The sequence below is a fragment of the Phascolarctos cinereus genome, unplaced genomic scaffold (assembly GCF_003287225.1).
Source record: "Phascolarctos cinereus isolate Bilbo 61053 unplaced genomic scaffold, phaCin_HiC Scaffold_3;HRSCAF=262, whole genome shotgun sequence".
In the NCBI taxonomy this organism is placed as follows: Eukaryota; Metazoa; Chordata; class Mammalia; order Diprotodontia; family Phascolarctidae; genus Phascolarctos; species Phascolarctos cinereus.
The window spans coordinates 114,071,747-114,098,927 of record NW_027555736.1 but is presented as its reverse complement, the minus strand read 5'-3'; the positions used below and the strand labels follow the sequence as shown (position 1 = coordinate 114,098,927).

The 27,181-nt window shown below is 38.0% G+C and overlaps 1 long non-coding RNA gene across 1 annotated transcript; it reads left to right on the top strand.

The window, feature by feature from the left end:
- The first annotated feature begins 372 nt into the window (after positions 1-372).
- Positions 373-3,798, top strand: LOC144456292 (uncharacterized). The gene is made up of 2 exons (XR_013485285.1): positions 373-773; positions 969-3,798. It is a non-coding gene; the product is annotated as an uncharacterized LOC144456292 (long non-coding RNA).
- The last annotated feature ends 23,383 nt before the right edge of the window (positions 3,799-27,181 follow it).

The window sequence follows — 27,181 nt, the reverse complement described above, 5'->3', positions numbered from 1 at the left end:
ATGGGGAGGTTAACTCTGATGATGAGAAGAGCAATATCATTTGATGAAGTAGGAGGGGAAAAGGAGAGAATGGATAAAAGATGCAAGAGGATTCTGTGGTGTGGACAAGGCAACCCAAATTAGCTTGTGTCAACTGAGCTTGTTCATAGTGAAATAGATTAGAAGGCCACAAGATGAAAAAGAAATAATAAGAGTATATTGAAGACTTCAGAAAAATGGAAAATTTTATCATAGCCATTGTGGGGAATATGATAGGACGCCAAAGAGATAGCTAAAAATGTGACTGACAGATGTCACCAAATACCACTTATTCATTTTATAGATAAGAAAACTGAGGCCAAGGGAATTTAAGTAACTTATTTGATACTGAGTGAGACAATGTAAACAGTGTGAGATCTCTCAGATGGACTGAGTGTAACAGTTTTGTAGACTGTTACAAACTCAAGGTTGGTTACGCTAGCCTGAATAGGCCCAAGTTTCAAGTTCCTAGAAAACACATGATCTGTACTGTTACATTAGTATTAGGTAATGGCTAATGTTAAATAAGGATAAAATAGCTAGGATTGGTAGTATTATAATGAGATTCCTTGTTTCTGGGGTAGATTTTTGCGTTTTAGATAGTAAGGCTGAAATTCCTGTCCAATGAGAATTTACAGCCAGTGGTGGGTGGGTGTCTCTGTGTTAGGACTATATAACCTTTGTTCTGACCTTTGTGCCTCGCCTCGCTTCGCTCGGACTGCCGGATGAAGCAGACGCCCGCTTCTCGCGAGAATGTAATAAATCTTTCACTTTATGCCTAGAAAATCTCCGAGTGTTATTTTTGGGTAACTGCAGCACACGGTATTTGGTGCATTGGCCGGGAATACGTGACCAGGTGGAAGGACAGAGTCCTGGGCCTCTTGGGGCGGCGCGCCCTGCCTCTATTTTAGGCAGCCCATGCAGCTTGGGATTTCTTCCCCTTCCACCAGGTGAAGTGACCCGAAGGGAGGAGATTAGGTGTATAGTGAAAATAAAAGAGAGGACTCTGCGGCAAATCCCGACCGTTGGTGCGGACAGAGCAGTCAGGTAACTTGTTTGCATATGGCCCAAGGTAAGCACCTAGGGGACCCTTGAGTCAAGCGTTTACCGACTCTGGAAGGGGTGCCCCGGATAGGAAGGCTCTTGGGTGACTGAGAGGTGGAGGCAACTCCCCTGTGATTGGGCGTAGGAACCGGGGGGGTTCCGTCAATATTGAAATGGGCAGGCTCTGCCCTCCGCAGAGATTGAAATTAAAATACCGGTAAATAGTCCCTCGGGAAATAAATTAAGTAATTGGAATGAGTTGCCAAAGTATAAAGGGAAAGATAAAAGCACCCAGGGGACCCTTGAGTCAAGTGTTTACCGACTTTGGAAGGGGTGCCCCGATAGGATAAAGGGAAAGATAAAAGAAAAATGATTAAATATTGTTGTTTTGTTTGGGGTAATAAGGATATTGGGAGTGGCACGATTTGGCCCTATTATGGCTAGGCCAGAGACTGGGTGTACCAGAAATCAAATTTATTTGTGAATGAAAAGGATCCTGTGGACCCGGAGGAAGTGAGATATGCTGGTTTATGGCTTCCAGGGAGCAGGATGTTTTTGAGTGAAAATAAATCTAAGAAAGAGGATAATAAGGAGGGGGAGGTAGTGTCTCGGGAGGAATGGGATCCCTTGTCAGCCCTTCCACCCCCCCATGCAATACCCCCTCAGGGGCCAGCGGTTCCGGCTTCCCCCCAAAAAATAATTATAATAATAATACTCTATTATTTAGCTTATATGATTAGTAGAGGATTTCTAATAAGTTTCTTGCTTTTGGATTCTCCCTGTCATTTTGCTGTATGTTTGTCTGTGTTTGTGTGAATGATGGTCTGTGATTAATGTCTGTGAGTTGTTGATCCTTTACTGCCAGGCAGCCAAGGGCTGCAACTGGATTCTGAAATACTGCTAGTAACTTTCTCCCCCTTCCCCCCCTCCCTAACACCAGCTGCATTCCCGGGAGCGGGTGGATGGGGGAGAGAATGGGGAAAAAATATACTTTATTATTTAGGTTATATGATTGGTAAAAAGCAAGTTGAGGAGGATCTTCAAAGTCTCAGGTCAGAATTAGAAAGAAACAAGGTATGCGCAGTTTTGAAGGGACTTTAATCAAAGTCCATCAGAGGGATAATTAGGTAGAAGGAAGGCAAGAAGGTTTAAGCATGTAGGAGAGAGGAGTATGTGTAGGAAGCTTAAGGAAGGTATAATTTATTTGCACAGTGTGAATAGAGGTTTTGAAAGTAAAAAGTTTGGAAACTCTTGAAGAGTTGTTGGAAAATATTCTCTTCCTAAGGTGGATGGAAGAGAGAGAGATAAGGAGGAAAGGAGGGTGCTCAGATCAAAATGAGGCAGGCTAAATAAGTCTTTAACCATTCCCTGCCTTACATAAAAGAGAAAAGTTTTTGTGTACCAGAACAGGAACAAAAGGTAATTTATGGGCAGCCAGAGGCTGTGCTGAATGAAATGTGATGTTCATAATTTATTACACTGTTTGGTATTAAGATAAATTGGGAAAATGTAAGAATCTGCAAACTGTTAAACTTTGGGGTATTGTTATGTCAAGTGGCTTTTCATAATTTGAATGTTATTAAAGTAAATTGAAAGAAACTAAATATATACATATATATACATATATATGTATACATATATACATATATATGTATATATATATACTGTGTTAAAATTGATTATTTTAATATATTTGTGCATGTACTAGAGCCTGTTATTAACCCCTTAGTGAAATCTCATCCTCCTGGTGAGGAAATTAATAATGTATTAATATAAAATATAAGACACTGGGTTCTGAGGTGAATTTCTTAAAGATGACAATTGACCATGGTTCCAATTTTGAGTTTGTAAAATGACCAGGGTTATAAGGATTAGAAATGGTAATTTAAAATTGTGCTAAGGTCACTTTTGCAGGAGAATGGACAGAAAGCTGGTTCCTACAAGAAGACAAGATGCTGAGATGCTGCGCTGCAGATGGCTGGAACAAGCACTAAGGACCAGAGGACTTCATTGACGATATCCCCTGCCAGACAGCTATATAGGAAAAGACTTTTTTTTGAATTTTAAAGGGACTAATTGCTCAAACTCCCACTCTAGGGTTTCCTGTTCATAAACTACAAGTAGGTGATTGGGTATATGTTCGATCTTGGAAAGATGAAAAATTAACCCTGAATTGGGATAGGCCCTTTCAGGTACTTCTAACATCTGATACTGCAGTTCGCACCCAGGATGATCCTGATAGGAATTAAGGAGAGTTAGATAAAGTGTGTGAGTTGATGTTACAAAATTTTGAAGAGATCTTGATAAGATAAAAGTGGAGGGACTGAGTGAGACAAGGTAAACACTGTGAGATCTCTCAGATGGACTGAGTGTAACAGTTTTGTAGACTGTTACAAACTCAAGGTTGGTTACGCTAGCCTGAATAGGCCCAAGTTTCAAGTTCCTAGAAAACACATGATCTGTACTGTTACATCAGTATTAGGTAATGGCTAATGTTAAATAAGGATAAAATAGCTAGGATTGGTAGTATTATAATGAGATTCCTTGTTTCTGGGGTAGATTTTTGCGTTTTAGATTTCTGTCCAATGGGAATTTACAGCCAGTGGTGGGTGGGTGTCTCTGTGTTAGGACTATATAACCTTTGTTCTGACCTTTGTGCCTCGCCTCACTTTGCTCGGACTGCCGGACGAAGCAGACACCCGCTTCTTGCGAGAACGTAATAAATCTTTCACTTTATGCCTAGAAAATCTCCGAGTGTTATTTTTGGGTAACTGTAGCACACAATACCATATAGTTAGCAGAAGTCCAAAATTAGCATCCAAATCTCCAACTACATACTTCTAACTTCAATGCTTTATATTGCCTTCCTTATAAAAATTGCATAAAAATGTGTAAATATCCTGCATGCATTGATTATACAAGGAACCCTAATGTACTATAAAGTGTATGTACATCATATAAAAATACATTACCCCCATTATACATGTCACATAAAACTAATATATTCAATATTGTAAACATTAATTAAGCATTTAAAGGCCTCTGTATTTTCCCTTGCCTTAGAATTTAGAAGAGCCTTTTGTGCATCATTTTCATTTGTCCCACATCTCTTCATAAACGCTTTTAAAGAATGTTTCAACTGATGTTTTGTTTTTCTCTTGATAAATTTCCATGTGGCAAACAGAGGCACTCAAAATCATTCTATTGATCTTTCATTTTTGAAATGTCATAAAGCATCTATGTATTTGGGAGCATTAACAATGACCTTAATTGAGAGAATTTGGCAAAATGAATCCTATATTAGTTTTTTTTTTTGTGAGCTTTAAAGTGTTATCTAGATGCTTAGTAGTTATTATTAGATTTATTAGTAGAAGTACTGAGTTTTAGAAGTAGGCCTAGAACTCAACTCTCCTACCTCCTATCACAACACTGAGTCCAGTATGTTTCCATCATACCACTCTACTTCCCTTGTCCATATGTAATTATTTAGCAGTTTTGGGAGGCTTTTTTGGAGAAGACCCATTTTGTTTTCCTCCTAATCCATACCATAACCTTGTCATGGTCCTAGGGCTCACTGACCCACAAAAGTCCTTTCAGAAATGATGAACTGATCATTAAAAAAAGCATTTCCCCAAATTCCAAGAGCTTACAGACTTTCTAAGGCTGAAAATCTATCTGTCTTCTCAATGATACCTTTCTTGGAAGCCAGCAGGGAGTTCACAGCCCTGCTCTCACTTAGCCCCCAGTTTCCAGTGAGGTTTCTAGCTTTAGCTATCTTATCAGGTTACAGCTAGAATAACAAAGCTACCTGAAGAGTTAAATAAAAAAAATGATAACATCTGGGAGGCAGAAAGTATGGCATGGAGCTATCTACTTCTATGTTTAAAAATTAATTTCGCTATACTTGGATTTTCTCTTGAGGCCAGAGCTTAATTACAAGTTGCCAGCAGAGTTTTCCTTGATCAGCTCATCTTGTCAACTGTGATTCACAAGATAAGTCTTTGAGAAGCTTATAATGCATTGCAAAGTGTAGCAAACCAGGAGTCAGGAGCCCAGGGCCCTAGCCCTGGCTCTGCCATAAAATAGTGGCTGTCAGCTATTTGCTCAACACCTAGTGTGTCATGAAGCAAACAAATTAATGTTTGCATTCCAGCTTCTTGGCTGGGTGTCCACAGGATCAGATTAAACCAGGGATAGAGGTGTAATGAAGGTGATTATGTAGGGATCCATGGGATTGGACTAAAGAAATAGATTTCGGGGGGGGGGGAGAGGAGATAGGGTAGTCTTTCCAGAGCTGCAACTATGGTAGGGCAACTAGATTTTTGCCCTTCAGCCCCAGTGAATTAAAATAATTTAATTAATAATTTAATACATCATCATCAATAATGATCAGTAAATTAGAAAGCTGCCAGATGACAGCCCACTTAAATTTCTCTATCAGATAATTTGCCTCATTGCCACATCTCACTATGTGGTGGCCTCACAATGTTGTCCCAAGGTTTCTTTCTCTCCATTGCAAGATGGAATTCAGCATTTACCCTCTCTAACTGAGTATAGACCTGGATCAATAAATCAATCAAGAAGCAATTTTTAAGCACCTACCATTTATCAGGAACTACACAGACATAGGAGATAGAATTGTTGTTGTTGTTGTTCAGTCATTTCATTTGTGTCCAACCCTTCCATGACTCCATATGGGGTGTTCTCTGCAAAGATACTAGAGTTTTTATCATTTTCATCTCCAGCTCATTTTACAGAGGAACTGAGGGAAACAGGGTACAGTCACTTGCCCAGGGTCACACACCTAGTAAGGACAGATTGAACTCAGGAAGATGAGGCTTTCTGATTCCAGGCCAGGAGCTCTATCCCCTAAGCCACCAATTAATGCCTGCCCTCAAGGAACTTATATTTTGACAGGGAAAATAACATACTCATATAAGTAAATAAAAATATTTTTTAAAAGTTAAATGCAAAGTAATTTTAGGGTGGGGCATTGCCATATTCGAAGGAAACATGAAATGTATAGAGAAGTGAAATCTTCTATCTGTATCCTGAAAGGGGACTGAAAATCAAGACGTAAGACAATAAGGATGGAAAAATATGCAGTATCTAATATAATCCACACTTGTTCATTCTACCCAGGGACAGAGATTAATTCCAGTTCCTTGCCACCACAAAAAAGAACTGCTGTAAATACTTTTGTACATATGTCTTTTTTTCCTTTCTTTGCTCTCTTTAGGGTATATATCTAATTTTGATATTGTCAAAGGGTATGCACAATTTAATGATTTTCAGGACATAGTTCCAAATTATTTTCTAGAACAGTTAGACCATAGCTCTACCACCAGTTCATAAAATTACTTGTTTTTCCACAGACCCTCTGACATTTGTCTCCTTCCTTCCTTCCTTCCTTCCTTCCTTCCTTCCTTCCTTCCTTCCTTCCTTCCTTCCTTCCTCTTTCTCTTTCTTTTTTCCTTCCTTCTTCTTCCTTCTTTCCTTCCTTCCTTCCTTCCTTCCTTCCTTCCTTCCTTCCTTCCTTCCTTCCTTCCTTCTTTCTTTCTTTCATTCATTCATTCTTTCTTTCTCTTGATAAATCTGTCAATCTGAAGTGTGGGAAATGGTACTTCAGTGGTTTTTTTTAATTTGCATTTCTCTAGTTATTAGAGATATTGAGAATTACTTTTGAATGTATACTGATAACTTTGATTTCTTCTTCTTAAAACTGCCTATTCACATTCTGTCATCATTTATCAATTGGAGAATAGATCTTGTAATTTTGAATCAGCTCCCTATATATATTAGAAATGAGGCCTTTATCAGTGAAATTTGCTGCAAAGATTTTTTCCCATTAATCTGCTTTTCTTCTAATCTTAGCTGCATTGACTTTGTGCTAAAACTTTTTTAATTTAATATAAATCAAAATTATCCATTTAACTTTTTGTGACACTCTTTATCTCTTACTTCAGCTGACGCATAATATAATCTGCTCCAGCCTTTTACCTTTACCCTGTATGTGTCACTCTTTTTCAAATGTGTTTTCTGTAAACAACATATTGTAGGATTATGGTTTTTAATCCATTCTGCAATTTGTTTCCCTTTTATGGGAGAGTTCATCCCATTCACATTCACAGTTATGATTACTATCTGTGTCTTTTTCTCCATCCTTTCCCCCCCATTTATGCTTTTCTTTCTCCTTTTTCCTTCCTCCCCTTCACTAGTGTCTTCTTTTTGACCACTGCCTCCTTCAGTCCCTTCCCCCTTTTATTATCCCTTTCCCTTTCTTCCCCTTTAGTCTTACTACTGCTTCCCTCCCTTCTTTCCCCCCTCCCTTTTCTTTCCCCCTCCCTTTTCTTTCCCCTTTTCCCTCCCACTGCCTATAGGGCAAGTTAGATTTCTATACTTAACTGATTATATTATGCCCTTCTTGAACCTAATCTGATGAGAGTAAGGTTCAAACAATGCTCCCCCCCTTTCCCCCTGTTGTGATAGGATTTTGTGTCTTTTCCTATAATGTAATTTACCCTTGTCTGCCTCCTCCTTTCTCAGTACATTTTCTTAGAACAGATTGATCCACTTATTTGGATCCATTTAACCCACTTGATTAGATTATTTTTTTATCATTACATCAAAGTCAACTAATATCCACCCTCTTTATGTATACTCCTTTAACAAGGTGTAATAACAATACAGTTCTCAAGGGTTGCAAATCTCATATTCCCTTGTAGGGGTTTAACCAGCCTCCCCCCCCCCTTATTAACAGCATATTTTATCCTTCTGTCCCATTTACCTTTTTAAGTCCTTCTTGAGTCCTGTACTTGAAGATCAAATTTTTTGTTGAGCTCTGGTCTTTTTATCAGGAAAGTTTGGAAGTCTCATATTTCGTTGAATATCCACCTCCTCCCTTGAAAAATGATGCTCATTTTTGCTGGGTAATTAATCCTTGGCTGCATTCCAAGCTCCTTTGCCTTACAGAATATCATGTTTCACAGTCTGCGGTCTTTTAATGTAGAAGCTGCAAGGTCCTGTGTAATCCTGACTGTGGTTCCATGATATTTAAATTCTTTCTTTCTGGCTGCTTGCAGCACCTTCTCTTTCATCTGGTAATTTTGGAATTTTGCTATTATATTTCTTGGTGTGGTCAATTTGGGATCTCTTTCAGGTGGTGATCAGTGGATTCTTTCTATGGTTATTTTCCCTTCTGGTTCTAGGACTTCTGGGCAGTTTTCCTTTATGATTTCCTGGAAGATACTGTCCAGGCTCTTTTTTTCATCATGATTTTCAGGTAGTCCAATAATTTTTAAATTGTCTCTCCTGAGTCGATTTTCCTGTTCGGTTGTTTTCCTGATGAGGCATTTTATGTTTTCATCTATTTTTTCATTTTTTTGTTTCTGTTTGACTGATTCTTGCTCTCTCATAGAGACAGTAGTTTCCATTTGTCCAATTCCCAGTTTTTAACAGATTGTTTTCTTCTGTTAGTTTTTGTACTTCCTTCTTCAACTGGCCAATTGTGTTTTTTAGGGACTTGTTTCCTTCAGCATACTCTTCTGTTAGATTTTGTATTTCCCTTCTTCAACTGGCCAATTGTGTTTTTTAGGGATTTGTTTTCTTCAGTGTACTTTTCTCTTAGTTTTTGTCTTTCCTTTTTTCAATTGGCCAATTGTGCTTTTTAGGGACTTGTTTTCTTCAGTGTATTTTTTTTCCAACTGGCCAATTGTATTTTTGAAGGACTCTTTTACCTCTCTCATTTGACTATTAAAATCCTGGAGCTCTTCTAAGAAGGCTTTTTGGGCTTCAGACCAGTTCATATTCCCTTTTGTTGTTGCAGCATTGTTTGTTGACAATGTTGTCCTCTTCAGAATTTCTGTCTTGATCTTCACTCTTCTTGTAATATGAGTCTATGGTACGTTTCTTTTTACTCATGGTGTTTCCTTATTCCCTGGCCTTTAAAGAGATTAAGCTCTCCTGCTGGGGAACAGAGGGTACTGACCCAAGCTTCTTGTGTTGGGAGCCTAGGTCTTGGTCACTGGCTTTGCGTTCTGGGGCCTCTTACGCTGGGATTTGGAAGCTGTAGGTTTCTGGCAGCTTACCTTGTGTTGGGCTGGAATCAGCAAGGCTGGAACTTTCAGGCAATTCTAGGTTGTCTGCTTTTCCTTTCCTTTAGCTTTCTTCCACTCCTTTTAGATGGCTGCTGCAAGATGTTTATCTGCCTGGGGCCCCCTGCAGTGTTGTCTCCCTGGGTTCTGCTAATGCACCAGGAGATTCCTTTGCAGTGGAGTGCTGAGGCTCCTGGTGGTTTTCTGAGCTGGTTTCCACCGGTTCCCCTGCCCTCACTGAGGCACTTGGAAGTGCAGGTGTTGGTGTTTGCCTGCTCTACCACCTGGGCCTCAGGATTTCTTCACAATTGGGGGCTTACGGGCTCCTACAGCTCACCTGGTGTTGGATTGGAATCAGCAAGACCGGGGCTTTAGGAAGCCTTTAGGTTGTTTTCTTCACCTCCTTTCAGATGAATGCCGCAGGGTACTTATTTGCCTGGGGTCCCTTGTTTTTGCTGAGGCACTGAGAGATCCGTTTGCTGGGCTACTGCACTGCTGCTCCTTGTCTTTCTTCTAGTTCAGGTGTTCCAGGGTTTTTTTTCCTGGGCTGATATTTTCTGGGTTTTCGGAGGTTGATATGGGAGAGTGAGAGCGACTACCTTTTCACTCCGCCATCTTGGCTCCCGGAAGTGGAAACTGACACTCTTTATCTCTTGTTTAGTCCCTATGAGCATCTCTGAAAACAGCTGCACAAACCCCCAAAACTTGGAATGGTACATTCTCCACATTGGAAGCAGACATTAACCTTAACAAAGAGTTTAAAACTCAAGTAATTGGCCAGGATCATGAGCAAGCAGCACAAAAAGAGTCAGACTATATTATCTTACTTTGGTGAAAAAGAAGATCAAAATATACAACCAGAAGAAAACAACAAAGTCAAAGCCACTACATCCAAAGCCTCCAAGAAAAATATGAATCAGTCCCAGGCCTTGGAAGAGCTCAAAAGGGATTTTGAAAAGCAAATAAGAGAAGTAGAGGAGATAATGGGAAGAGAAATGAGAGTGATACAAGACAATCATGAAAAACAAGTCAACAGCTTGCTAAAGGAGACCCAAAAAAGTACTGAAGAAAATAACACCTCAAAAAATAGCCTAACCCAAATGGCAAAAGAGGTCCAAGAAGCCAATGAGAAGAATGCCCTAAAAAACAAAATTGGCCAAATGGAAAAGGAAGTCCAAAAGCTTACTGAAGAAAATAGTTCCTTAAAAATTGGAGTACAGCAATTGCAAGCTAGTATCTTTATGAGAAATCAAGACACTATAAAACAAATCCAAAAGAATGAAAAAATGGAAGATAATGTGAAATATCTCATTGGAGAAACAACTGACCTGGAAAATAGATCCAGGAGAGAGAATTTAAAAATTATTGGATTATCTGAAGGCCATGATCAAAAAAAGATCCTAGACATCACCTTTCAAGAAACTATCAAGTTAAGCTGCCCTGATATTTTAGAACCAGAGGGCAAAATTGAAATTGAGAGAATCTGCCGATTTCCTCCTGAAAGAGATCCCCAAAGGAAAACTCCCAGGAATATTGTCGCCAAATTCCAGAGTTCCCAGGTCAAGGAGAAAATATTATAGCTGCCAGAAAGAAACAATTCAAGTACTGTGGAAACACTATCAGGATAACACAAGATTTAGCAGCTTCCACATTAAAGGACCTCAGGGCATGGAATATAATATTCCAGAGGGCAAAGGAGATAGGATTACAACCAAGAATCACCTACTCAGAAAAACTGAGTATAATCCTTCAGGGTAAAAAAATGGTCATTCAGTGAAATAGAGGACTTTCAAGCATTCTTGATGAAAAGACCAGAGCTGAATAGAAAATTTGGCTTTCAAATACAAGACTCAAGTGAAACATGAAGAGGTAAACAGGAAAGAGAAATCATAAGAGACTTATTAATGTTGAAGTGTTTGCATTCCTGCATGGAAAGATGATGCTTGTAACTCTTGAGACCTTTGTCAGTATTGGGGTGGTTGGAGGGGGAAAAAAATTATATATGTATAGATAGATACATAGGTAGATAGATAGATAGATAGATAGATAGATAGATAGATAGATAGATAGATAGATAGATAGATAGATGGCACAGGGTGAGTTGAAGATGAATGGATGATATCTAAAAAATAAAATTAAGGGGTGAGAGAGGATTACACTGAGAGGAGAAAGGGAGAGGTAGAATGGGGTAAATTATCTCACATAAAACAAACAAAAAAATATTTTACAGTGAAGGGGAAGTGGGGGAAGGTGATAGGGAATGAGCGAATCTTATTCTCATCAGATTTGGCTTAAGGAGTGAATAACATACACACTCAATTGGGTATGGAAATCTGTCTTACCCTTCAGGAAAGTAGGGTGAAAGGGGATAAGCGAGGTGGGTCAATTAGAAGGGAGAGCAGATTGAGGGTGGGGATAATCAGAAGTAAACACTTCTGAGGAGAGACAGGGCCAAACAAGAGAATTGAATAAATGGGAGGGTAGGATGAAGGGAAATATAGTTAGTTTATCACAACATAACTATTAGGGAAGTGTTTTGCAGAACTACACATGTATAACCTGTATTGAGTTTTTGCCATCTCAGTGAGAGTGGGTGGACAGGGAGGAAGGGAAAAAATTCGGAACCCAAAGCTTTAAAAACAAATGTTAAAATTGTTTTCACATTCAACTTGGAAATAAGATATACAGGCAATGGGGTTTAGAAATTTATCCTGCCCTACAGGGAAATAGAAGAGGAAGAGGATAAAAGAAGGGGGGTGATAGAAGGACGGGCAGATTACAGGAAAGAGTATTCTGAATGCATGCTATTTTGGGGTGGGGGAAGGAGTGAGATAGTGAGAAAATTTGGAACTCAAAATCTTGTGGAAATCAATGTTGAAAAATAAAAATAAATAATGAAAGAAGTGAGCCAAGGGAAAAAAATAAAATGAATGAGAATTAATTACCAGAAATATTAACTACCTTTAATGCGTGTGTGCGTGTGTGTGTGTGTGTGTGTGTGTGTGTGTGTGTGTGTATGTATGGACAGAGAGAGAGAGAGACAGAGACAGAGAGACAGAGAGACAGAGAGAGAGAGAGAGAGAGAGGAGAGAGAGAGAGAGAGAGAGAGAGAGAGAGAAGCTAACAAGAGAGATGGAGAAAGATTAAAAATAAGAAAACTAATCACTTGGAAAACTAAAAATATTCAAATAGCCTTCATATTGGGGTAGCATAGCATAATGGATAAAGTGCTAGTATTGAAGTCAGGAAAAGCTGAATTCATATCCTGCATTAGACACTTACTAGCTATATGACTCTGGGCAAGTCACTTGACCTCTCTGTTTCTTCATCTGTACAACTGGGATGATGATAACACCTACCTCACTGGGTTGCTGTGAGGACAAAATAAGGTGATTTTATCTTAAAACAAAAACTTTTTGTAAACTTTTAACATTCTACATAAATTCAAGCTAATAGTGGTAGTAAATAGAGGAGTTGAATTAAAAATACTTTCACTAAATTAAATATTTATACATATTAGCAAAGTACTTATATACCATTACCTACTCCCATATCCTAAGAAGTCCATTTCTTCTTATAACAATAAGTCCTTCAGGATTAGGTTGATTTTACCATAATAATTTGCCAGGAAACTGATTACAAGAACTACTAAAAAGAAGAGCAGAGGACTGAGAGTCTCATATACTGTAAGTATTGAAACCGCATATATTTGTCAATATATTGCAGCCTACTCGTGTCAACTACACATTTGTTTAATGGACTTTGTATGACCTACAACTTTACTTATTTGGACATTTCAGTTTTTCATGACTGATTAATATGGCACCAAAATATTTATATTAAAAGATGGGTATTTGTTTCAGAGAAAACTTGGGATAGTTAGAAATAGCTCAATCTCCTACTCCTCTTCATTTCTGATGTCACTTTATTATCCTTCCTCAGTGTCAGTACAAGATATATATCCCAGTGACAATTCTATGGGTTGCCCATCCAATAGAATATAATACTTTGGATGATATGTATTCCTTTTTATTTTTTCTTATGATTCATAATTTCCTTTATTTGTTCAAAGTAGTGAATAATCACACCCTGGCTGAGGAAAAAAACAAAACACAGTACTATAGGATTTAAAGAAGTCCTTCTGTCCTGAAGCATCTTTTGAAGGTGTGGAACTAGTAGCTTTAGCCCTAGCATCTTTGCATGTTTCAGCCTTAAGGTTAGTGGACTAGGAAGGTTGGGGTTCTTAGGCTTAGCAGCCTTGGAATTACTAGGTTTGGCAGCCTTGGAATCTCTGGGTTTCACACCTTAGAATCATATTTGGTTGTCTTGGTGCTGGATTTAGTGGCATTGGGATTAGACTTGGTGGCCTTAGTATCAGACTTAGAATGGCTTTGGTGTCAGAAATAGAATCCAAATTCATGCATCCTAATCCAATATTTTCCATACATCAATCTGCCTCACTGATGTCCAGAGCCTAGCACATTCTAAAATTATTATGCAATTAGCTCACATGAGGTACCATGGTAGAAATAAGCTAATTAGCTGAGAATATTAATGACACGAGCCTAGAGTGGTTGCAATCCCTTGTCTAAGGAGAAGTTGAGTTCCTAAATATGCATGCTTTGTGGGATCTGCTCTCAAATTTCCTAGATGTGAACATTGAGAAAGTCGAGGCTTAGAATCTATGTTCTCAATGACCTAGGGTTATCTGCATAAAATTTTGAGCAGTAAATCAAGAATGTATGTATGTGGTGTGTGTGTGGGGGGGGGGAGGAATGCAGTTAGATAGAAAAAGAAGAAAAAGGCTTATTTTATTTTTAATAGTATTTCCCCAAATATATGTCGAGCCCATTTTTAGCATTCATTTTTACAAGATTTTAAATTTTTGTCCCTTCATCTCCCCCCTCTTTCTAAAATGGTAGGCAATTTGATACAGGATACACACACACACACACACTCACACACACACACACACATGCTTACATACACATATGTATGTATGTATATAAATATATATATATACACATACACATATATGCACACATTATATGTATGTATATATTATCATGTAAAACATTTCCATATTAGTCACAGTTGTAAAAGAAGAAACAGATCAAAAGAAAACAAACACACAAACAAAAAGAATAAAGTCAAAAAGGTATGATTCCATCTGCATTCAGAGTCCAGCAGGTTTTTATCTGAATATGGGTAGCATTTTCCTTCCTGAGTCCTTTGTAGTAATCTTGGATTATTGTGCGGCTGAGAAGAGCAGAGTCATTCAGAGCTGATCGTCATACAGTGTTGCTGATACTATGTACAAGGTTTCCTTGGTTCTGCTCATTTCATTTTACATCAGTTCATGTAAGTCTTTCCAGGTTTGTTTTTTTCTGAAATCTGCCTGTTGATCATTTCTTATTGCACAATAGTATTCATCCGTGCCCATCCAAGAGAATATAATACTTTCGATGATATGTATTATTTTTATTTTTTCGTATGATTCATCATTTCCTTTATTTGTTCAAAGTAGTGAACAATCATACCCTGGCTGAGGGGAAAAAAAAACAGAACACAGTACCCACGAGTAATTAATATTTTTTCAATTGTTTAGGTCTGACTTTGTGTGAAAAGTGTTTTGTAATTGCGTGCATATGGTTTCTGGGTTTGTCTTGGCAGGTAGACTCCCAAGTTTTTTTTTTATTGTTGTTTAGAGTTATTTTAAATAGAATTTCTCTTTCTATCTCCTGCTGCTGGGCTTTGTAGGTCATATAAAGAAATATTGATGATTTATGTGGATTTATCTTATATGTTGCAACTTCACTAAAGTTGTTAATTATTTCAAGTAGTTTTGTTGGTTGATTCTCTAGGGTTCTCTAAGTATACCATCATATCACCTTCATATACCATCATATCAAGTTATAGTTTTGTTTCCTCATTGCCTATTCTAATTCCTTCAATTTCTTTTTCTTCTCATTTCTGTAGCTAATATTTCTAATATTATATTGAATAATAGTAGTGATAATGTCCATCTTTGCTTCACTCCTGATCTTATTGGAAAAGCCTCTAGCTTATCCTTATTACAGATAATGTTTGCTGATGGCTTTCAGTGGATGCTGCTTATCATTTTAAGGAATGCTCCTTTATTCCTGTGCTCTCTAGTGTTTTTAATTGGAATGGTGCTGTATTTTGTCAAAAGCTTTTTCAGCATCTATTGAGATAATCATATCATTTCTGTTGATTTTGTTATTGATATTGTCAATTATGTTGATAGTTTTCTTAATATTTAACCAACCCTGCATTCCTGGTATATTTCCCACCAGGTCATAGTGTATAATCCCTATGGTGTATTGCTATAATCAAGTTGTTAGTATTTTGTTCAGAATTTTTGCATCAATATTCATTAGAGAAATTGTTCTATGATTTTCTTTCTCTGTTTTAGCTCGTGCTGGTGTAGGTATCAATATCACATTTGTTCCATAAAAGGAGTATGGTGGGACTCCTTCTTTGGCCTATCTTTTCAAATAGTTCATATAGTATTGGAATTAATTGTCCTTTAAATGTTTGGCAGAATTTACTTTTAAAGCCATCTGGCCCTGGGGATTTTTTCTTAGGGAACTCATTAATAACTTGTTCAATTTCTTTTTCTAAGATGGGTTATTTCAGAAGTCTAGCTACTGATCTGTTAATCTAGGTAATTCATATTTTTGTAAATATTCATCAATTTCACTCAGATTGTCAAATTTATGGACATAAAATCGGGCAAAATGTTTCCTAATGATTGCTTTAATTTCTTCTTCATTGGTGGTGATTTCTTCCTTTTCCTTTTTGATACAGGATATTTGGTTTTCTTCTTTCTTTTTTTTTAAATCAAATTAATCAATGCCTTATCTATCTTACTGTTTTTTTTCATAAAATCAGTTCTTAGTTTTATTTATTAGTTCAATAGTATTTTTTACTTTCAATTTTATTAATCTCACCTTTGATTTTTAGGATTTCCAATTTGGTGCTCAATTAGGAATTTTTAACGTGTTTCTTTTTCTTAAAAAAAAAAGTTGTTTTTATTTTAGTTGTACATCTAACTTATTGGTCAGCATTCTCTATTGTGTTGATGTAAGAATTTAGAGAAATAAAATTTCCCCTAAGTACTACTTTGTCTGCATCCCATGAATTTTGGTATGTCATCTCCTTCTTGTAATTCTTTTTAATGAAATGATTGTTTCTATGATTTGTTCTTTAATCCACTTATTCTTTTGGATTAGATTATTTAGTTTCCAATTAATTTCAACCTATCTTTTTACTGCCCTTTGTTGAATGTATTTTTATTGCACTATGAACCAAAATGAATATATTTAATATTTCTGCTTTTCTACATTTGATTTTGAGGGTTTTATACATGGATACATTGTCATTTCTTGTGCAGGTGCCATCTGCTGCTGAGAAAAAGTTATATTCCTTTCTGTTGTCATTCAGTTTTCTCCAAAGGTTTGTCACATCTAACTTTTCCAATATTCCATTTAACTTCTTAGTTTCTTGTTTATTTTTGGTTGGATTTATCTAGTTCTGAGAGGGGGCAGTTGAGATCCCCCATGAGTATAGTTTTGCTGTCTATTTCTTCCTGTGACTCATTTAACTTCTCTTTTAAGAATACAGATGTTATACAACTTGGTCAATACATATTTATTATTGATATTACGTCACCGTCTATGATACTTTTTTGTTGTTTTTTTGCTTTGTTTTTTTTAATTTTATTAATTTATTTTGAGTCTATGATACTTTTCAAGCAAGCTGTAGTTGCTTTCCTTATGTTTTAAAATTAGATCTATGTTTCCTTTTGCTTTGTCTGAGATCAGGATTGCTACCCCTGCCTTTATTATTTTTTTTTTACTTCAGCGGACGTATAATAGATTCTGCTCCAGCCTTTACCTTCACTCTGTGTGTCTTTTTGCTTCAAGTGTGTTTCTTATGAACAACATATTGTAGGATTCTGTTTTTTGTTCCACTCTGTTATCCATTTCTATTTCATGGGAGAATTCTTTCCATTCACATTCACAGTTATAATTACTAACTATGTATTTCCCTTCATCCTATTTTTCCTCCTGTTTGTCCTTTCCCTCTTCTCACGCTTTCACTCTTTGACAGTGTTCTGCTTCTGTCTACTGCCTCCCCTACTCTGCCCTCTCTTCTGTCAGTGCAACCCCCCTTTATTTAAGTTCCTCCCCTCCTGCCTTCTTGTCAGGTAAGATAAATTTCTATATTCAACTGATAGTGTATATTATTCTCTCTTTGAGCCAATACTGATAAGAGTAAGGTTAAAGTGATGCCCATCACCTACCCTCCCACCCTTCACTTCTACTGCAATAGTTTTTTTTAATATAAATTTATTTATTTTTAGTTTTCAACATTCACTTCCACAAGTTTTTGAGTTCCAAATTTTCACCCCATCTCACCCCTCCCCCCCACCCCAAGAAGGCATGCATTCTGAATATCCCTTCCACTAGTCTGTCCTCTCTTCTATCTCTTCCCCCCTCCTTCTCTTATCCCCTTCCCCCTCTATTTTCCTGTAGGGCAGGATAGATTTCTTTACCCCATTTCCCGTATTTCTTATTTCCAGTAGCATGTGAAAACATTTTTTTTAAACATATGTTTTGAAAACTTTAGGTTTCAGATTTCCTCTCTTCCTCCCTCCCCATCCACCCTCATTGAAAAGGCAAGCAACTCCATATAGGTTGTACATGTGCAGTTATGCAAAACACTTCCATAGCGGACATGTTGTGAAAAACTAACTCTATTTCCCATAATCCTATCCTGCCCTCCCATTTATTCTACTCTTTCTTTTGACCCTGTCCCTCCTCAGAAGTACTTCCTTCTGATTACCCCATTCCCAATCTGCCCTTCTCTCTATCATCCCCCAGCTCTTCTGTCCCCTTCTCCCCCCTATTTTCTTGTAGGGTAAGACAGATTTCCATATCCAATTGAATGTGCATGTTATTCCCTCCTTAAGTCAAATCCTATGATAATAAGATTCACTCATTCCCTCTTATCTTCCCTCATTTCCCCTCCACTGCAAGAGCCTTTTCTTTTCTGTTTTGTGTGTGTGTGTGTCTGTGTGAGATAATTCACCCCATTCTACCTCTCCCTTTCTTCTCCTAGTATGATCGTCCCTCATCCCTTAATTTTATTCTCCAGATAAGACCCCTTAATCTTCAACTCACCTTGTGCAATCTATCTATCTATCTATCTATCTATCTATCTATCTATATGCATACATATAATTTTTTTCCTCCAACTACCCTAATACTGACAAAGGTCTCATGAGTTATAAATATCATCTTTCCATGCAGGAATGTAAACAGTTCAATCTTAATAAGTCTTTTATGATTTCTCTTTTCTGTTTACCTCTTCAGGTTCCACTTGAGTCCTATATTTGAAAGTCAAATTTTCTATTCAGCTCTGGTCTTTTCATCAGAAATGCTTGAAAGTCCTCTATTTCACTGAATGACTATTTGTTCCCCTGAAGGATTATACTCAATTTTGCTGGGTAGGTGATTCTTGATTTTAATCCTATGTCCTTTGCCTTCTGGAATATTATATTCCATGTCCTGCGGTCCTTTAATATAGAAGCTGCTGAATCTCATGTTCTCCTGATTGTGTTTCCACAGTACTTGAGTTGTTCCCTTCTGGCAGCTTGTAATATTTTCTCCTTGACCTGGAAACTCTGGAATTTGGCTATAATATTCCTAGGAGTTTTCCTTTGGGGATCTCTTTCAGGAGGACATCTGTGGATTCTTTCCATTTCTATTTTGCCCTCTGGTTCTAATATATCAGGGCAGTTTTCCTTGATGATTTCTTGAAAGATGATGTCTAGGCGTATTTTGGTCATGGCGTTCAGATATTCAGCAATTTTTAAATTCTCTCTCCTGGATCTATTTTCCAGGTCAGTTGTTTTTCCAGTGAGATATTTCACATTGTTTTCTGATGTTTCATTCTTTTGGATTTGTTTTATAGTGTCTTGATTTCTCATAAAGTCACCAGCTTCTAATTGCTCTATTCTAATTTCTAAGGAAGTATTTTCTTCAGTAATCTTTTGGACTTCCTTTTCCATTTGGCCAATTTTTCTTTTTAGGGCATTTTTCTCCTCATTGGCTTTTTGGACCTCTTTTGCCATTTGGGTTAGGCTGTTTTTTAAGGTGTTATTTTCTTCAGCATTTTTTGGGGTCTCCTTTAGAAAGCTGTTGACTTGTTTTTCATGATTTTCTTGCATCACTCTCATTTCTCTTTCCAGTTTTTCCTCTAGTTCCCTTACTTGCTTTTCAAAATCCCTTTTGAGCTCTTCCAAGGCCTAGGAGTGATTCATATTTTTCTTGGAGGCTTTGGATGTAGGAGCTTTGACTTTGTTGTCTTCTTCTGGTTGTATATTTTGATCTTCTTTTTCACCAAAGTAAGATAATATAGTATGACTCTTTTTGTGCTGCTTGCTCATGATCCCGGCCAATTACTTGAGTTTTAAACTCTTTGTTAAGGTAAGAATCTGCTTCCAATGTGGAGAATGTACTGTCCCAAGCTTCAGGGGTTTGTACTGCTGTTTTCAGAGATACTTGTAGGGACCTGTACATTTTCAATTCTTCCAGGCTGGTATGATAAGGGGTGAAGTGTTTACTCCTTTCCTGGCCTGTGACCACATGTACTCCTTTCTGTCCTGTAACTGTGAGGAGGGTTTTCTCTGCACCTCCACTACAAGCTCCACCAGCCAGCTCCTCCTCACCCCAGCACCACCCAGAACTGTGACCCAGATCCAACATGGGCAAAGCAAGAGATTCCTGCCTCAGCACCAGCAGAGAGTTCCCTGCAATCCCTCTCTGATCAGCCACTGGATTCCCCCTCAGTCTGTGGGCCAAAAGCTCGGGAAGCAGCTCACTCCCCCAGGGCCACGGTCTTGGGGAATGGAGCTGAGACCCCGCCTTCCTCTCTCAGTGCCGACAGAAACAGACTTTTCCCACTGACCTTCTAAGTTGTCTTTGGCATTCATGGATTGAGGAGTCTGGAAATCTCCACCGCTGCCCATGATTTGGTCCTCTGAGGCCTGCTCCAGGTTTGCTGCAACCTGGGTGCCCATGTCCTACTGTGCTCCACTCCCAGCCCTGTGTGATACACCTTTCTGATCAATAATCCAGGTTTTCTTGGGCTGGAAATTTGTTTCACTCTGTCTTTTTTTGGGTTCTGCTGCTTCATAATTTGTTTAGAGACATTTTTTATGAGTATTTGGAGAGGTTTGGGGGAAAGCTCATGGAAGTCACTGCTTTTACTCCGCCATCTTGGCTCAGCCTGTAGGATTTTCATACCTCTTTATGTGAAATAATTGACCCCATTCAACCTCTCCCTTCTTTCTACTCCCAGTATATTCCTCATTTTCATCCCATAATTATTATGTCATTCCCTTCAGTTCCCTTCAGTTCACATTACATCTGTACCCTCTGTTTTTGCATATTCTTTTTTCTGTTAAAAATTAATTTATTTTGATTTATCAACAATCACTTCCATAAACTTTTGAGTTTTAAACTTTTCTACCCCTCCCTCCTTACCTCCCTCCCCAAGACAGTGTGCAATCTGATATAGGCTATACATATATATTCCTATTAAATGTATTTTCACATTAGTGATGTTGTAAGGAAGAATTAGAACCAATCGGAGGAACCACCAGAAAGAGCAAACAAAATTCACCAGAAGAAAAAAATAGCAAATAGTATATTTTGATCTGCAATCAAACTCCATAGTTCTTTCTTTGGATGTAGATAGCATTTTCCATCATGAGGCCTTTGGAGATGTCTTAGATCCTTGTATTGCTGAGAAGGGTTAGCTCTATCAATATTAGTAATCGCACAATGTAGCTGTTAGTATGCACAATGTTCTCCTGGTTCTGCTCACTTCACTCAGCATTAGACCATACAAATCTTTCCAGGTTTTTATGAAATCTGCCTGTTAATCATTTCATATAAAACAATAGTATTCCATTACATTCATATGTCACATTCACAGTTATGATTGCTGTGTCTTTCTCTCCATCCTTTCTCCCCCATTTATGTTTTCTTTCTCTTTTCTCTTTTTCCCTCCTCACTAGTGTTTTGCTTTTGACCACTACCTACCTCTGTCCCACCTCCCTTCTATTAGACTGCTCCCTTTTCTTCCCCTTTACCCTTACTATTTCTTCCCTCTCTTCTAACCCCCCTCCCTTTTCTTTCCCCTTTTACCTCATACTGCCTATAGGGTAAGTTAGATTTCTATACCCAACTGATTATGTTATTCCCTTCTTGAGCCAAATCTTATGAGAGGAAGGTTCAAACAATGCTCATCTCCCTCCCTTCTTTCCCTCTGCTGTAATAGCTTTTTGTGCCTTTTCCTGGAATGTAATTTACCCTTGTCTGTCTCCTTTCCTTTTCTCTCAGTACATTTTCTTAGTTAGATAAGATTAATCCACTTACTTGGATCCATTTAACCCACTTGATTAGATTTTTTTTTATCATTACATCAAAGTCAATTTATACCTACCCCCTTTATGTATACCCCCTTTAACATGGTGTAATAACAATACAGTTCTCAAGAGTTAAAAGTGTCATCTTCCCTTGTAGGAATGTAAACAGTTTACCCTTATTAATAACATGTTTCTTTCTGTCCTGTTTACCTTTTTATATCTTTCTTGAGTCTTGTATTAGAAGATCAAATTTTCTGTTGAGCTCTGGTCTTTTTAGCAAGAAGGTTTGGAAGTCCCCTATGTTGTTGAATATCTGTCTCCTCCCCTGAAAGATCATGTTCATTTTTGCTGGGTAGTTGATCCTTGGTTGCAATCCAAGCTCCTTTGCCTTACATAATATTATATTCCATGCCCTATGGTCTTTTAATGTAGAAGCTGCAAGGTCCTGTGTAATCCTATCTGTGGTTCCAGGATATTTAAATTGTTTCTTTCTGGCTACTTGAAGTATTTTTCTCTTTGACCTCATATTCTTGGAATTTGGCTACTATATTCCTTGGCATTTTCAGTTTGGGATCTCTTTTAGGAACTGATCGCTGAAAATTCTTTCTTTGGCTATTTTACCCTTTGGTTCTAGGAACTTAGGGCAGTTTTCCTTGATGATTTATTGAAAGATGCTGTCCAGGCTCCTTTTTTAACCATGGCTTTCAGGTAGACCAATAATTTTAAAATTGTCTCTCCTGGATCAATGTTCCAAGTCACTTGTTTTACCAATGAGGTATTTTATGTTTTCATCTATTCTTTCATTCTTTGGTTTCTGTTTGATTGATTCTTGCTCTCTCATAAAGTCATTTACTTCCATTTGCCCAATAGTAATTTTTAACAAATTGTTTTATTCTATTAGATTTTGTACCTCCTTCTCCATTTGGGCCAATTGTATTTTTTAGGGACTTGTTTTCTGCAGTTAATTTTTGTCCTTCCTTTTTGAAGCTATTGACTCTTGCATACCTCTCATTTCTTTTCCCATGTTTTTCTTCTACCTCTCTCATTTGACTTTTAAAATCCTTCTTGATCTCTTCTAAAAAGGCTTTTTGGTCTTTAGACTAGTTCATATTCCCTTTTGAGGTTCCAGATGTGGGTTTGTTGATAATGTTGTCTTCTTCAGAATTTCTGCCTTGATCTTCACTCTTCCCATAATAAGAATCTATCATGCATTTCTTTTGGCTCATGGTGTTTGCTTATTTCCTGGTCTTTGAAGACACTGAGCTCTCCTGCTGGGGAGCAGAGGGCATTGACCCAAGCTTCTTATGTTGAAAGCCTAGGGCCTGGTAACTGGCTTTCTGTGCTAGGGCCTCCAATGCTGGCAGTTGGAGACTGTAGGGTTCTGGCAGCTTACCTGGTGTTGGGCTGGAATCAGCAATACAGGAACTCTAGGAGTAGGATTGGGTACTGTGGCTCCTGAAGATTTCCTGCTCCCCCAGGCCTTTCCTTCCTTTCACTTCCTTCAGTTCCTTTCAGATGGATGTTGCAGGATGTTTATCCACCTGGGGCCCTTTGGAGCATTGCTTTCCTTAGTTTTGCTGAGGTTACTGGGAGAGCCAGTTGCTGTAAAAATGTTTAGGCACCTAATGGTTTTCTAAGACTGTTTCCATCAGTTCCCTGACCCTCACTGAGGCACTTGGGGGTCCAGATGTTGGTGTTTGCCTGCTCCACCACCTGGGTTTGAGGATCCTCCTGGTATGTTGAGGTGGGGCTTTCTGCTAGCTTGCTGAGATGCTTCCTGTTTGATACTGCTCTCCTTTCCCCAGGGCAAGGGGGGCCTTTCCTCTTAATCCTTCAAGAAACCTTGGCTACAGGACTGCTAAACCCCATCTTTCTTCTGGTTCAGATCTTCCAGGTTTTTTCCTGGGGTGATATTTTCTGGGCTTTCAGAGATTAATAAGGGAGGGTAAGAGAGACTTACTTCTTACTCCTTTGTCCTGGCTCCCCGAAACAGAACCTGTATATTCTTTCTAGCTGTACTATTAGTGGTACAACTTTTGAGAATTTGTAATCCAAGTATCATCTTCCCATGTAGGGAAGCAAACAGTTCAACTCCATTGAATTCCTTGTGTTTTCTTTTCACTTTTTTTCCCCCTTTCTAGGCTTCACCTGGGTCTTGATATTGGAGATCTTTTTTTGTTTTTGTTGTTGTTCAGTTCTGTTCTTCTCCTTATGAAAGCTTGAAATCCTTCTATTTCATTGAATGACTATTTTTCCCCCTGAAGTATTATGCTTAATTTCACCATGTAGGTGATTCTTGGTTATAGTCCTATCTCCTTTGCCTTCAGGAATATCATGTTTCATGACCTTTGATCTTTTAATGTTGCAGTTGCTAAGTCCTGTGTAATCCTGATTGTGGCTCCCTGATTTTTGAATTATTTCTTTCTGGCCACTCGCAGTATTTTTTCAGAAATTTGGCTATAATGTTCCTTGGAGTTTTTATTTTTGGGTCTTTTTCCTGAGGTGATCAGTGGATTTTTTTAATGTGTATTTTGCCCCCTGGTTCCAAAATATCAGGACACTTTTCCTTGATAATTTCTTGAATGATTATATCCAGGCTCTTTTTTTCATTGTGATTTTGAGGTTGACCAATAATTTTTAAATTGTCTCTCTGGATCCATTTTCCAGGTCAATTATTTTCCAGTGAGGTATTTTATATTTTCTTCTATTTTTTTCATTCTTTTAAATTTGTTTGATTGATTCTTAATGTCTCATAGAGTTATTAGTTTCTACTTGCCCAATTCTAACTTTTAAGGAGTTGTTCTCCTCAGTTAGCTTTTGTACTTCCTTTTCTACTTGACCAATTTTAGTTTTTAGATAGTTGTTTTTTCCATGGATTTTCCTATCTCCTTTTCCATTTAACCAGTTCTACTTTTTAAGTAGTTGCTTTCTTTTTCCAAGCTGTTGAGTCTTTTTTTCATAATTCTCATGCATCACTCTCATTTCTTCTATTTTTTCTCCTGCCTCTTTTATATGATCTTTAATCTCCTTTTTGGGCTCTTTCATTAGCTCTTTCTGGGCTTCGGACCACTTCTTGTTTTTGTTTGGGGGTTTACCCATAGGTGTTTTGACATCCTTGTCCTCTTCTGAATCTGTGTCTTGATCTTTCGTGTCACCACAATAACTTTCCATGGTCAGATTCTTTTTTGTTGTTTTTTGCTCATCTTTTTTTTTTTACCTTGTTGTTTTCTTTTAAATTTGAGCTCTGCTCCTGGAGTGAAAGGGGCACTGTTTCATGTTTCTTGTGCCAAGGGCTGCAGGCTTTGGCTGTTTACATGGTGCTGCACTGATGTTACTCTGAGGCCCATGAGGGACTTTCATTTCTGGTGCTGTGCTGAGGGGATATGGTGAGGATTGGGTGGCAATGCTGGAGACAGTAGGAGTCAGCAGCTTATCTGTTGCTGAGCCGGGGTCCTGGTGCTGGTGTCTGGAGAGCTGGAGGAGTGTTTCTGCATTTCCCTGGGGCTACACTGCAGCACATGGTAGTCTGGCTTGGTGGCTGTCTGTTCACCCAGTGCTATGCTGAAGCATGTGGTGGGTTCTCAGAACTAGAGTCTGCCCTTTTCCTGGCTATGATGAGGCACATGGAAGGTTCTGGTGCCTGCTCCACCACATTGGGGCATTGCTGAGGTGGGGCTTGCGACTGTCTTGCTGGGACACTTCTTGCCCTGGACTTCATTCTCCTTTTACCAGAGTGAGATAGATGTTTCCTGATCTTCCAAATTTCTTGGGATAAAAGATTGTTTCACCCCATCTTTTTACTGGTTCTCATATTCTAGTTTGGGGGGTACTATTTTATGATTGTTTGAGGGTGAATATTGGAGAGCTACTGTGATTCACTGCTTACTCTGCCAACTTGGCTCCTGGAAGTCCTTATTTTGTTTTAAAAGAGAAAACAGTATGAAATTTTTTATTTAAGAATTTAAGGGTCATTATTTTCACCTTTGTCAGCTTTTTTTTCAACAAGTTCTTATCAGAGATTACTTTTCTATTTCTTTCTCAACATATTATCTTTTATTTCTTCATGTGTATGCGTGCGTGCATGTGCGCACATGTGTGTGTGTATATGTATGTGTGAAAGATGGTGGGGGGAGAGGTTGATAGAGGGCTTAACCAAACAGATTTATAAATTGGACTGTGATTGGATGCAATTTATCTCCTATTTCCAATTCTTATTATAGAGCTCTCCTAATATCCTAGAGTTTTGTGGATTTTTGTTGTAAGACAGACAGACAGATTGACAGATATACTCCACTATCACCACTGTACACATATGCTACAGGGCACTATGAATGTCTTGGAGCAACCTGCCTTTTTATTTAAAAGAAAGCATTTGACTTTGTCTTTTGGACTTCATTCCAATGTGTTTTCTTTGCTGGCTTGCAGCCAAAATACAGTATCACCAAGGAAACCTGGAAGTTGGTTGCCATGGACACTCCCTTGCTGTTAAGTTGTACTGCACCCCTTCACTTCTAAAGTCTCTCTCCCACTAAGCAAGTTCTCTGGGTGATCAGACAGTTCTATCCATTGATATTGTCAAGCCCCACCCACTCACATTTGGTTCTGTGAATGCATAGAATTGAGAAAAAGTTGTCTTTTAACAAATGTTAATTGTAAAAGGGCTATGGGCTTTGTCCAAATGAGAATTAGTTATGCTGTCTTTGGAGCTAGATGCTAAAGAGGCATAAAGTAGGTCTGAATGAATATCAAACAGAAATCTGAATAATTGCATAGGAGATAGCAGAGATATCTGTCAGAGCTGCAGGACTGAGCTAAAGATATATGATAGAATTCCATTTTCTATAACCTTCACTTCTACTCAATTCAAGATCTAGATTTTCCTAGCATACAGTAGACTAGTGACAGGTAATATTTAATCATCTTTCTGGTACCTTAATAGAATTCATATTTGCCATGTGACAATATTTTGTTAGAAGTTGATAATATATTGGCATCCTATTTGTGACATTAATAAAGCAGAGAGACCACTGAACTGAGTGTTCAGCTCTAACCCTAATTCTGCCAGTAACTAAATGAATGACTAGACTAGTTCTTGTAGCCTCAGTTTCCTATTCTGTGTGATTGCTAAAGCCTCCTTCAAACTCTAAAAGATGCATTAATCCTGTTGCAATCAAAGCCATGTCAATCTTCCCATTAATTCTGATAAGCATTTTTTTTTCATGAACACAAATATAAGTAGAGAAAATGTCCTCTGGAGGTCTTTTGTTTTCAAGGGAAGCTTCAAATGTCCCATATTGGCAGATAAGTTGTGCAGTGGAAATGAAGAAAGCTAAATCATACTTTGAGATAAAATTAAATAAAGAGAAAAAAAGGAAAAATGAAACCAGACTATTGAAAATAAACACTTTGAGAGAACAGGGACCAAAAAGGACCAGTTTTTGAAAAAATGCCTGGAATCTCAGGTCAAAGAGGAACTATTCAGAAAAGTTGTTTGTTTTTTTTTTAATGTGGTACTAAGGAGACAGACACTAGCCATGCTGAACAGAGAGATGATTATCAAGAC